This window comes from Macrotis lagotis, chromosome X (assembly GCF_037893015.1).
Source record: "Macrotis lagotis isolate mMagLag1 chromosome X, bilby.v1.9.chrom.fasta, whole genome shotgun sequence".
In the NCBI taxonomy this organism is placed as follows: domain Eukaryota; kingdom Metazoa; phylum Chordata; class Mammalia; order Peramelemorphia; family Peramelidae; genus Macrotis; species Macrotis lagotis.
Window position 1 is genome coordinate 69937540 of NC_133666.1, and position 14304 is coordinate 69951843.

General features: G+C 35.6%; 1 long non-coding RNA gene across 1 annotated transcript in view; it reads left to right on the plus strand.

Moving 5' to 3' along the window:
• LOC141498285 (uncharacterized) overlaps window positions 1-14304 on the plus strand; it is a 43757-nt gene that overhangs the window by 14362 nt on the left and 15091 nt on the right. The window contains exons 4-7 of the long non-coding RNA XR_012471601.1: window positions 677-933; window positions 8561-8677; window positions 9477-9618; window positions 9720-9853. This is a non-coding gene — a long non-coding RNA (uncharacterized LOC141498285). The remainder of the gene's footprint in view (window positions 1-676; window positions 934-8560; window positions 8678-9476; window positions 9619-9719; window positions 9854-14304) is intronic.

Sequence of the window (14304 nt, forward strand, 5' to 3'; positions counted from 1 at the left end):
TTCCTAGATATCTTTGAAGGAAAGTTTTCTAATTGAAAGGCATCTGGAAATTCCACAGGATGGTTTTTCCTTACTATTTAAGACATCTTTTCCTATGGAGAGCTGCTTTTGCAACTTCTGAGCTTCCACTGTAGGTTTGAAGATTCACTGTGCTGTGACTCTTTGTACAATGGGTCTCACGTCTTCCTGGAGCCTCAGAGCTGAACTCTTCTTCATCCATCAGCTACATTTCAGATAAGGGAGACAATAATGAGCAAGGTTGTTGAACCTCACCTTTCCTGTTAAGAGGAAAACAAGGTGAATATTTTCAAAGGAGAAAATTTTATGAGTTTTTGGCACCCAGAGTTGTACCTCTCTGCTCAGATTTCTTTGAAATCTTTCACCTATGTATATTGTACCTGTACACTCACACTTTATCTTGACAAAAGTCTTTCATATCTTGCTTGCAATATACTATAGTTTCCTGAAGCTTGAATCGAGTCCATTTCCAAAGGATGACTATCTTTCTGAATCCATTGTGCAAGACATTTGTGGGACATGTTGGCTATCTCAGTTTGAACTATTACTTTATGAAGTTGAATGATATTTTTTGAAATTGAAACACAATGCTTATGTAAACCCCAAATTTCTCTGGGTCATTAAATGCTTCATGATCTTCTTTTCTCTCTTTTATAAGGCACCAAGAGAGACAGACAAATTTGTGGACCCTGATGAGTTTTAGTGGAAGGTCATCAAGAGGAACATTGCCAAAGCCCATCATATTGCATGTGTTACACAAGCAGATGTTGTTCATATCAGCTTATGGTTGACTTAAGTCCTTCTCCAATTCACAACAAAACTATAAAGGCCGAGGTCATCCTGAGAAATGTTGTCCCCAACAGGAAGCCTATGTATTGGGAATTCCTGAAGCTTGTATCTCATCATAGCACTAGGGTGAGCATCCTTCTGATTTATTCTTGGAACATTTAGCAGGTCTATTATATAAGTGATTACTGTTTCTTTTTAGATGAGTCCCTTCAGCCGATGAGCTCAATTAAAATGGTAAAATTGTTTCATTCGTTTCATTCTCCAAAACAATTCCAAGAAGTGGGTACAGAATTGTCAACTATCTAATTCACATTTCTATTACACACACACACCGTTTCATTTCAAAATTCATTGACCGAATGCAATCCATCAAAGCTTGAAAGCAGATGATTTTGAAGTTATAGGCAGAATCTGCCATGGTGTTTCCCCATTATCTCTAAAACAGAAAGAAATGTTGTAGAGGTCTTTACGTGCAACATGTAAAATATTATTTGTCTACTTTTTACTGAGGCACTTCCAATGAGAACTGGGTAGAAGATTGAAAACTTTCATATTTAGGCTTCTTTTAGTCACAAATATTTTAATTTCAAAATTCCATAATAGAATTAATTTGACCATGATTGTAATAAGACTATTTTAATGAGTAGACAGGATGTACAATAAGTTTTCTCATCACCTTATGAGACATGAAGAAATGTTTCATTGATTGTATTTGCTCTTTCTTAAGAGAGTGATATCATTAAATCTATTTGAAAATCTGATTCCATGACACTTTTGCAGGATAATTCTCATATCGAAATGGATCTTGAGATCCCTGGAAAGGTCTTGCCTCACTCTTAAAGACTTTGTCTTATCATGTGGAGGACTGCCTTTTGAACTCCTCAGGTCCCACAGTGGGCCTGAAGAAGTATTGTGTTGTGACTTTTCCTACAGCGCGCTTCAGGCCTACATGGGCCTTCAGAACTAACCTCATGTTCATCCATCAGCTGAATTTGGGGTATGGTTGTGGAACCCAGTAGTTCTTGTTGAAAGGAGAGCAAGGTCATCATTTCCAAAGCAGATCATTTTTTGAATTTATGGCACCAAGTATTCTGCCTCTCTGTTTATGATGTTTTAAGTCTTTCACTTTTTTATATTGTGCCTGATGCAAGTCATACTTTCTCCTGAGAAAGATTTCCCCATCTGCTCCACAGGTTTCTGTACGTTGCATACCTGGGTTCTAGTTTGTTTCAGTCACTATCCTTCTGATATGTTCATGAAATACTATTTGTGGGATATATTTTCTATCTCAGTGATGATGGTTCCATTATTGGTTTTCATGACATAGTTTGAAGTTGAACCATATTGTGTAAATCTTGGAACAATCTGTTTCAGACTTATTTGGATTCTTAGAATCTCTGTCCTCTTCTTTCCTCAATTTCACATGGAAATATTGCAAATTGTGACAGGCAAAGTTGTGGACCGTGGTGAGTTGTATTGAAAGTAGGACAAGAAGAATGTTGCCACAGCAGATCAATTTGCATGGTTTAAGAAATTATGCATACAAATCTTTCACTAATACCCCATGATTCTTTAGTGTCAGAGGTCATCCTTAGGAAAGATGTCCTCTACTAGTACCCTAAATCCTTAATCTTTGATCTAGTCAGTGTCTAAAGGGTGACTATACATCTGAGTCTACTATGAAAAATTGGGGGGGTGCATTTTGTCTAAGTGATGACTGTTCCTTTATTGATGGCCTCCGACAATAGAGTACATTCATATTATAAAATATTATTGTTCATCTTGTCTCTGATCCAATTCCAATGAGAAGTGGGTCCAAAATTGAAAACCATTTAATTCAAGCTTAATTTCTGAAAAAATATTTACCTTTATAATTCTATTAAAGACTAAAGTCGACTGTGGTTGAAAGCAAAAGGTGTTTTTAAGTGAGAGACATTTTCTGCCATGGCTTCCCCAAGTGTCTCATTATTGCAAGCTATGAAGAAATACTGCATTGCATGTAATTGTTCTTTTTTCTAGAACTGAACTCATTTATTCTCTTTGAAAATATGGCACTTTTGAATGAATGTTCTCAGTTTGTAATGAACCCCTAGGATTCCATATGAGGGTCTTTTGTCAGTCTTAAAGATAAATTGATATCTAATGCAGGGCAGCCTATTGAGCTATTTATCTCTGGAGTTGATATCTTAGAATGTTGGTCTCAGACTTCTGGGAGTCTTTAGAATCTTCATCACCTTCTTTCCTCAAGTGTTTATGGGAGCATGGGAATCTGTGATGGGCACAGGTGTAGACCCTAATGCTTCAGATTGACAGTAGAACTGTATGAATCTAGCCAAAGCAGATCATTTTGCACATTTTATGATACGAAATGTTGTCCATGTCATTTCATAGATTATTTAAATCTTTAACCCATTCACAGTGAACCTATAGCAACAGAGGTCATCTTGAGAAATGTTGTTCCCAACTGATAGCCTATATTCTGAGAATTACTGAAGCTTGGATCTCATCACATTCACAAGGGGGAATACCCTTCTGATTTGATCCTGTTAAGATTTAGGGGGCAATACTTTTAAGCGATTACTATTCTTTTATATATGAGTCCCTATCGTAGACAGACATATGTGCATATTATGAAATTTTATTGTTCATCTTGTCTCTGAGATAGTTCCTAGGCAAAGTAACTAACAAAAATGAAGACTTCCTAATTTCAGCTTATTTTATGATTAAATCTTTAAACTTATATGGAGAAATAAAATCAACCATGGCTAGAAAGAGACACTTTGCAAGGGTTTGACATTTTTCTGTCATGGGTTCCCCAATTGTCTGATTGTTGAGAGACAAGAAGAAATGTTATATTGCATGTATTTACTTTCTTCAGAGTGTGTGTCATTTAATCACTGTGAAAATCTGATTCCATAACACTTTTTTATGAATGTTCTCAGATTGTGATAGACCTTGAGAATTCCATGTGAGGGTCTCTCTTTAGTCTAAAAGACTTCTTCATATCCTATGGAGGGCTGCCTATTGAGCTGCTCATTTCCCACTAAAGATCTGAAGATACGTTGTTAGGGTAACTTTTAGAACAATATATCTTAGACTTCTGTGGGTTCTCATCATCTTCTTTCTTCAAGTGTACCTGGGAACAAGGGAGACTGTTAAGGGCATGGTTATGGACCCTGATGGGTTGGACTGAAAGTAAAACAAGATCAATAGTCCCAAAATACATTACTTAAGCTTGGGTCTCATTAGGATCTTAATGGTGAGTATCCTTCTGAGTTAGTCATTTAAGATCATTTGTAGGGCATATTTTCTAGGTGATTGCTATTCCTTTATAAATGGGCCCCTACTGCTGAAGTATGTTGTTAAATTTTATCATTGATCTTTTCTATGAGGAGATTCCAAGAAGTTGGTAGTGAATTGAGAACTATCTAATTTAATCTTCTTTTAATTAAAAAAAAACCCTTTACCTTTCATAGAAATTAAAGAATAGAATTTACCATTGTTGCAAGAAGAGGCAGATCATTTACCTCTTCTTGGGACCAAAGGCTTCTCGATGTTTTTGTTCTTTCACCCATTAATTGTGGATGTGCAGTATAGGTAATCCTTAGAAATGATTTTCTCAACTGGTACCCAATATTCTGGGTCTTGCATCTGAGGTAATTCCAAGGAGAATCAGGTACAAAATTGAAAAGAATAGAATTCATGCTTCTTTATATAAAAACCTTAAAATCTTAAAGATCTTTCAGAAAATAGGTAGAGCTAATATAATAAAAATGACAATTCTACAAAAACTAAACTATCTGTTTAGTGCCCTACCAATCAAAATTCCAAAAAATTACTTTAATGAGTTAGAAAAAATTGTAAGTAAATTTATATGGAAAAATAAAAAGTCAAGAATTGCCAGGAGCTTAATCAAAAAAAGTACAAAAGAAGGTGGCTTAGTCTTACCAGATCAAAAATTATATTATAAAGCATCAGTCATCAAAACTGTTTGGTATTGGCTAAGAAACACAGTGGTGGACCAGTGGAATAGACTAGGTGCAATGGCAAGAAACGATTATAGTAATCTGCTGTTTAATAAACTCAAAGACTCCAGCCATTGGGATAAAAACTAACTCTTTGATAAAAACTGCTGGGATAATTGGAAGTTAGTATGGAAGAAACTTAGACCAACACCTAACACCCTTTACCTAGATAAGATCCAAATGGTTACAGGATTTAGACATAAAAAACAATACTATAAACAAATTAGAAGATCAAGAACTAGTTTACCTGTCAGACCTATGGAAAGAGAAGCAGTTTATGACTAAGGAAGAGATGGAGAACATCACCAAAAACCAATTAGATGATTTTGATTACATTAAATTAAAAAAGCTTTTGCACAGATAAAACCACTGTAACCAAGATCAAAAGAAATGTATTAAATTGGGAAACAATCTTTACAACTAATGATTCTGACAAAGGACTCATTTCTAAAATATACAGAGAACTGAGTCATATTTTTAAAACAAGAAGTCATTTCCCAATTGACAATTGGTCAAAGGATATGCAAAGGCAATTTACAGATGAGGAGATCAAAGCAATACATAGCCATATGAAAATTGCTCTAAATCATTAATTATTAGAGAAATGCAAATTAAAGCTTCTCTGAGGTACCAGCTCACACCTCTCATATTGGCCAATATGACCAGGAAGGATAATTCTCATTGTTGGAAGGGTTGTGGGAAATCTGGGACACTAATACATTGTTGGTGAAGCTATGAACTCATCCAAACTTTCTGGAGAGTAATTTGGAATTACGCTCAAAGGGCAACAAAAATGTGCATACCCTTTGACCCAGCAATACCACTACTGAGTCTATACACTGAAGAGATGATGAAAAAGGGCAAAAATATCACTTGTACAAAAATATTTACAGCAGCCCTATTTGTGGTGGCAAAGAGTTGGAAATCAAGTAAATGTCCTTCATTTGGGGAATGGCTTAGCAAACTGTGGTATATGTATGTCATGGAACACTATTGTTCTGTTAGAAACCAGGAGGGATGGGATTTCAGGGAAGCCTGGAGGGATTTGCATGAACTGATGCTGAGTGAGATGAGCAGAACCAGAAAAAAAATGTATACCCTAACAGCAACACGGGGGTGTTTATCAACCTTGAAGGACTCACTGATTCCATCAGTGCAAGAATTCAGAACAATTTTGGGCTGTCTGCAAAGGAGAGTGCCATTTGTATCCAGATAAAGATCCTTGGAGTTTGAACAAAGTTCAAGGACTATTCTCTTTAATTTAGGAAAAAAAACAGATATTGTCTGATCATGTTACCTCTTAGACTTCTTGTCTCTTCTTTAAAGATATAATTTCTCTCTCATCACCCAATTTGGATCAAGGTACAACATGGAAACAAAGTAAAGACTGACAGATTGCTTTCTGTGGAGGGGGCAGGGAAGTAAGATTGGGGGGGGGGGAAATTGTAAAACTCAAATAATATCTTTAATAAAAATAAATTTAAAAAAAATCTTTGGGAAAAATATAATTGTTCCTGAAGTAAAGAAGGTGGTTTTCCATCAGTACGCAGGTTGACCATCAACTCCTGGATGACCTAAGGGTTCACATAAATAAGGAAATGTCCCCACTCCTAGAATCTGACTCCATGACACTTTTCAATGAATGCTCTCAAACTGAAATGAACTCATAGATTCCACTTGAGATTTTCTTCAGAGATTTGTCTAATCCTAGGAGATCCTGATGAGCCCAGGCTGCTTTATTAGTTGTAGGTATTGAGATTCCTTCTATTAAGGAAGCACAATTTGTCTTTTGGAAGCAGATTGTTTTTGCATGTAATAGTGGATCTAGTATTGTCACACCCAGCTTTAAAGTCTTATTCTTTCAATTTCAATCATCACGGATGGCAGCCAAGAGCTAAAGGGATCTTAGATGAAATAATATCTCAATTGTCATGCCAGTATTTTAATAATTCCTAAACCTTGGATCATGTCATTTGGAATTGAATGAGGTACCTCTCAAACAGATGTTAATGAACACCTATCCAACTTATTCTAGAGACATTTCATGTTTACACATCAGTTGGAATTTATAGAAGAATTGTATGCATCACCATTTTCAAAATCTTTTTTTAACTTCCATCACATGAATGGATAGATAGATAGATAGCATTTCAATATATTGCAAACAGTAGTAAACTTGGTATTGGTTAAGTTCTGGATAACCTCAAGAGCAGTTGGATAAGCTAACTCAGTGTGAAATATAAGAATCCTAGAGTCACATATTGTAAAGGCAATTATTGCCATCCTCTGCATTGGATCCTGTAAGAAACAAATAGAAATAACCATTGTAAAATTCTAGGCTTTCAGGCAGCAAAGAACAGAAAACTGAGAGTAGTCCATTTGAGGTTGTTCATGTGGTAAATGTTTAAACCAAGTGGAGCTTAGTTCCTTGCATCTCTAGACAAAGTCAACATGGTTTCTTCTGGGCAGGGAAGACAACTTGTGGATGTAATCTTAAGCAGAAGTTTTATTTCCTGTAGAGGGCTATGCTTTGAGTTGCTTAGTTCCCATTATCCAGTGGTTCTGGATCTGTGATTCTTTGAAAAGTGTGTCTCAGCACTAATGTACTGTTGGTGGAGTTGTGAACTGATCCAACCATTCTGGAGAGCAATTTGGAATTATGCCCAAAGGGCAATCAAAATGTGCATTCCTTTTGACCCAGAAATTCCATTACTGGATCTGTATCCTGAAGAGATCATGAAAATAAGAATAAAAATCACACATGTGCAAATATATCTATAGCAGCTTTTTGTAGTGATAAAGAATTGGAAATTGAGGGCATGCCCATCCATTGGGGAATGGCTGAACAAGTTGTGGTATACGTATGTGATGAAACCATGATTGTTCTTTAAGAAATCATGAGGGATAGAATTTCAGAAAAGCCTGGAAAAACTTGCATATATTGATCCTGGTGAGATGAGCAGAACCAAAAGAACAATATAGACCTTAAATAACATGAGGTGCTGATCAACCCTGATGGACATGCTCACTCCATCATTTCAATGATCCAGGGACAATTTGGGGGGATCTGTGATAGAGAATACCATCTGTATCTAGAGAAGGAACTGTGGAGTTTAAACGAAGAACAAAGCTTATTATCTGCAATTTTTAAAAGTTGTCTTATGTATTAGGTAATTTTGCTGTCTCTGATGTTTTCTTCTTCCTTTTAGATCTGTTCTTCACATTCAATTTTGATCTATGCATATCATGGAAATAAATGTAAAGACTTTATAAGAATGCCTGATGTTAGGGGGTTGGGGGAGGGAAAGGAGGGAGAAAAATTATAACCCTCAAAACCTTGCAAAAAATTATTGGTAGAAACTACCATTGTATGTAATTGGAAAACAAAATATTTATATCAGAAAAAAGGGGGGGAAAGAAAAGTATGTCTCAGTTTGGAAAGGGCCCTTAGAACCCACAACATCTTCTTCCCTCAGGTGTGTATTACAGGAGTAACTAGGTGGAACAGAGTATAGAGCCCTGGCCCTGGAATCAGAAGGACCTGAGTTCAAATCTAGCCTCAGACACTTAATAATTACCTAGCTGTGTGACCTTGGGCAAGTCACTTAACTCCATTGCCTTCCCGAAAAAGAAAAACCTTTTTCTTGCTACTGGACTCTGATGATACTGTAGGAGAAAGTGAGACTGCTGACTTTGACAATTCTGCTTCACTCAAATCCACTTCACAGGTAAATCAAATCAGGATGGTACTCTTTGATGTCACTGGTCCTCTTCGAGCATGAAGGATGAGCACCAACAACAAGCATTCTGCATGAGAGCTCTACCCAGAGGGAAGGACTTCCAGAGTATGTTTGTGAAATAAACCTTGTCATACAGATTTCTTACACAATGTGCCTCACTACTATTATGGTCTCAGTTAAAGCTTTTTCTCCTTCAATGTATGGCATATATATATATATATATATATATATATATATATATATACACATATACATATATATATATACATATGTATATATTTGTGGGAATGAATGAACTAGACTCTCAGGAGAAGTCTTGTATTAGCTGTCTTTCCCACGTTATCTGAGTTTAATGGCATCACCCTTTGGTGACTCAACCTTCCAAATCAAACAGAAGTTGGAAAATGCTATTATTCCTTTTTTTCCCAAAAAGCTGGGTCAAGTTATTTTTTGTCCTCTGCAGTTTTCATTTTTGAGTTCTTGAAATATAGTTTTAAAAAACAGGCTTTACATAAGCCCACTATTTTAATTTCAGTTTTTTGACTAAACTATCCAACCCAAATCAGTCTGACTTTCATTTAATGGCCAATAATACCCTAGTCCAAGCCTCTGTAGCTTATTGTTTAGGTTTTGATGCCATTGAATGAGTGTAAATAGGAATTGTTTTCTGTTTTGGCCTTGAAAATCAAGGATCTTTCTCTTCCAGATTGATATTTTTGAGATTATAAATTAGGCTTTTATCTCAAGACTTACTTAGACCTTGGTTATTGAATGGGCATGGCCCAGACAAACTGAGACTAGGGTAAGTCCTTAATTTAGAAAGGCTAAGATCATCCACTGCATTCTGGGCATGCCTGACATCTTGACCTTGATCTTGCCACTTGACTCCAATGAACTCTGGAAGAGAGAGTGCAGCTCTACCTCAAGACACCATCCTCATTATGTCATTGGTCCCCTTCAAGGATAAAGGATAAATAACAGCTACAAAAACTAGAACAAAAAAAAAAATTTTCGAGTCTGGTGATTTCTACCCAAAGCAGAATAAGGTAAATATTTCTAAGGAAGATAACTTTACATGTTTTACAGTGCTGATTGTCACCCCTCTCTGCTCCTAGATATTATCATTTTTTTTTACCTTTCTTTGCAGTGGAACTACAGCAGCTGAATTTGTCCTGAGAAAAGATTTCTCCATCTTGTACCTAATATACTGGTCAGCTTCAAGAGACTTGAGTAGCCTTCTGATTCGAACAGGAAGGATTATGTGTGAGGCATATTATTAAGGTAATTACTGTTCCTGCATAAAGGAACCCTTACAGCAAAAGGAGGTACATGCATACTGTGAAATTCTATGGTTGTTTTGGTCCCTGAGGCAATTCAAAGGAGTAGTATATATAGGATTGAAAAAAAATCTAATTCATATTTCTTTTATGAAAAAAATATAAAATTCATAAGTCTAGAATTTATAGCTAGAATATGGTATTTTTCTGTGAATAAGCATGTTCATTTTGGGTTCCAAGATTACATAATGATTCATAGACATGAATTTTTTCTATTTCTGATGAACCTTTCTATTCTGAGAATATTTGATTTGGTGACAATTTAAATATAACTCCTCAAAGTTAATTGGGCCCTTAGACTTCATGTTATCTTTTTCCAACTCATTTTTGTGGAAAATAAGTGAAACTGATCAATCTGAGTTTTGTGGGACATGGAATCTTTTACTACAATTAGAGTAATGTTACCTTATCTCAGACAGCTCTGTTTTCCCATATTAGAGTTCCTGTGATATCCTACCCAGCTATGAAATGTTAGTCTTTGACTCTCTGCAGACTTCTTGGAACCCAATGTTTACTTAGAAGGTTTAGTACCTTCTCAGAGCAATATGTTCAGAAATAGAGGTGATTTGCATGAGATCACTTGCCTTTTAATGTGCTTTCCTTTTGTGTAGAAAACAAGAGAAAATTTTTGGGATGTATTATTTAATATTCATAAATTTCTTGGCCTTATGCAGTGGGATATACATGCCCATTTTGAAATTTTATTATTTTTCTTAGCCACCAGGCAATTGAAATTGCAAATGTATTAAAATTGAGAAAATTCCATTAACATTCCTCTTTTATGAAAAAAAAATTTGAATCATATCGACCTGTGCAGGCCTATAATTGTATGCCTGAGGAGGTCTAAATGGACAATTTGACTCAAGGGCTCTAAGACCATGTATTGTCTATATTCTTAAGGAAAAGGAATATGACATTTAATGTATTCTCTTATATTTTTGTGCTTAAGTCCCCACCTGCTCTGAGATGCTTTGATTCTTTGAACATAATTTCTCACAGTTGAATGGGCCCCTAGTAAACATATTCTCTTCTTATAACAGGTAGATGTATAACTAAGAGAGACTGAAGGCATGGATTTCATTTTTAGTTTTGAAGTATAGGACTTCATTTCTCCCATAAATAATGAGATCTTGACCAGGACTTCAAAGGTAGTTACTTTTCCTTGAGGATCAGTTGATATTATTCTCAGCTTTGAGATACTCTTATTTTTTGACTCATTGCAGACATCTACCTAGTGTTAAATATGACCTAAATTAAGAAGACTTAATTTTCTGAAATTACTGAAGCTTGGAGTCAGGTTGTGAGCCATTTGATGCCTTTTTTAGTGGAACCAATTTTTAAAGGCTATTCTTTATGATACAAAGATTGGATACTACAAATAACTACATATTTATTTTGAAATTCCATGATTTTGCTTGCCTACCCATTTCAATATAAAGGAGAAATAAGTATAAAACTGAGGGAAGGCGAAATGTCCATCTTATATACAAAAGCTTTTAATCTAGTGGAGCTATGGACAGATTGAATTGGCTGCCTCCAGAAGCAAGTGTTTTCACCTAAATGGACAAGTTCATTCTAGGACTGCAGGAAAATTAAATGACTGTGGGCTTTTATTTCAAGTATAGGATCCTATCTTTTTAGCTGCTAAAATTCTTACCAATTTTGAGAACCATAATTTCTGTGACCATTTGAAAACAGTTTTCTAGAACTCAATGAACCCTTAGATATATATATATATATATATATATATATATATATATATATATATATATATATATATACCATCTTCTTCTATCAAGTGTATATGGGAATAATGAATGTGGGGCATGGGTTGTCTCAAAGCTGACTATGTTTAGTCTTACTGCTTGTGTTATTTTTGCATAGATTTGATGGTCACTGATGTCCCTGTCAGCTTTTAGATGTTATTATAATGTAATTTTTTAAATACTGCCTCTAAGAGCTGAATGGACACTTTGAAAGCATTATACCATCTGATTGCTAATATACTTGGAATGACTGAAGCTCAGGATCAGGTCACAGGCATCATTTTAAATAGAGCTTTTGAGACCATTTATAGGTCATCTAATAGAGGTGATTATTGTTTATGTAAGGAATGAAATCTACAGTAGAACTATATACCTTATGATTATAAAATTCTAGGGCTTTTCTTGTCTGTTAGAAAATTAAAAGGGCATCAAAACTAAGAGAATCACATTCTCACTTCCCTTATTAAAATCCTTAAACCTCATGGTACTGTGGAAAAGTAAAATTGACTTATTTGGGATGCAGTTGTTTGTCCATGATGGACATATTTCTTTGAGGGTTATAAGAAAACAAAATAGCCATGAACCTAAAGAAATGTTGTACTTAATGTATTCAATCTTCTTTTTTGCTCCTAATGAACTTACCAACTCTGGGAGGCTTTGATTCCATGGTGGCCTGAATATAGTTTCCCAGATTCAAATGGGCTTATCATATTCTTCTATCAGGACTATGAGGGAACAAATGAGACTGTGATTGGTGCTAAGTTGCCTTTTAAGTTCTGAGACATGTGATTTCTACTATAAATAGAAGAATTTGGGTTGTTGTAGGGTTGGTGATGGTGATAGTCCTTCATTTTCATTTTGCAATCCCCTTCAGGAGGTGATCTGTGAGTTTTTTCAATGACTTTTTTTACCCTCTTGTTCTAGGATATCAGGGCATTTTTTCATGATGATTTCTTGAAAGTTGTTATCCAGTCTCTTTCTTTGTTCATAACTTTCAGGTAGTCCAAATATTCTTCAATTATTTTCCCTGGATCTGTTTTCTAATTGTTTTTCTAATGAGGTACTTTATATTTTCTTCTATTTTTTCATTTTTTTTGTTTTCCTTGACTGAGTTTTGGTTGTTTCATTATTTAAGTCCTTTGAAAACCTTAAAATATTGTATAAATGCTAGATATTAGTTGTTGGGTTTTTGGGGGGGTAGGTTTTTGCAAGGCAGTGGGGTTAAGTGACTTGCCCAAAGCTACGCAGCTAAGTAATTATTAAGTGTCTGAGGCCGGAATTGAGTCAGGTCCTCCTGACTCCAGGGCTGGTGCTCTATCCACTGTGCCACCTAGCCACCCCCTAGTTATTGTTTTGTGAAAAAAATAAAAGCATCTGTGGGTACTGATATATAGGTAATTTCTGTTCATATATGAATTGGACATTATAGTTGATACCTTTCAATTCTGAAGTTTTATGATTTTGCTTTCTCTTTTTCTTTTCCTTCTTTCCTTTATATAAAGAATGATGGGTTTAAATTAGAGAGAAGGCTTTTTAAGTGTCTTAGGTGGAAAACTTTAATCTCAATGAACCTGTGAAATAATAGAATTGACTGCCTCAGAGGCAGGTGTTTACCTCTAAATAGACATGTTCCCAGGTGAACTTCAAGAAAACGTAATGACTAAGGCCTTAACTTTTGTTCTATATACAGGCTTGTCTTTTTAGTTGCTGAGATACTTTAAATTTCCCCCAACTTGAATAGACCCTAAAAACAAAGTCTTCTTCTGTCATGTCTCGGTAGGAAAGAGTTATACTGTCATAGGACATGAGTTGTATTTTGGAACTGTGGTTGGAACTGTGGTGGTCACTTCCAGAAGTAGTTCAAGATAATTATTTCTGAGGGAGTTCCTTTTGCCATGGATAAAAGGGTCACTTGATATCAACCCTAGCCCTGAGATGTTGTGATTATCCGAACAATACAGAACTCAGGACTTGGAGAAGGCAGCAAAGCAAGGAAAGCTCAAACATTCCCTTCACAAGCAGAGAGAGTTTAAGCCCAAATTCAATAAGTCAATCACTGGACATTTATTAAACAACTAAACATGAGCCTGGCATTGTGCTGGGAACACAAAAAGAAGGAAAAGACCATCTCCATCCTCAAGGAGCTTACAATCTAATGATGGAAACAATACAGATACCAAAATATATACAAAGCAAGTGATACATAGGATGAATGGGAAAATTAATAACAGTGAAAGTACTCAAATTAAGAGGAATTGGAGAAGATTTCCAGTCAACAGTGAGATTTTGTTTGGGAAGATAAAAACCTCATTGAATGGGTACAGGAGGGAGAGCATTCCTGGCAAGGGAGTCAGCCAGTGAAAATGCCCAGAGTGTAAAGATGGAATATATAGGTCATAGAAAAGCTGGTAAAGGTTAAGTTATGAAGGATTTTGCATAGGAAACATACATTTTGCATTGGAGCCTAGGGGTAATAGGGAACCTCTGGAGTTTATTGAATAGGGGGATGATACGTTCAAACCCACATGATTAGAAAAATTATTTTGATGGGAAGATGAAGTGGGGAGAGACTTGAGGATGGCTACCCCACCAGCAAACTATTTCAACAGCCCAATCATGAGATAATGGG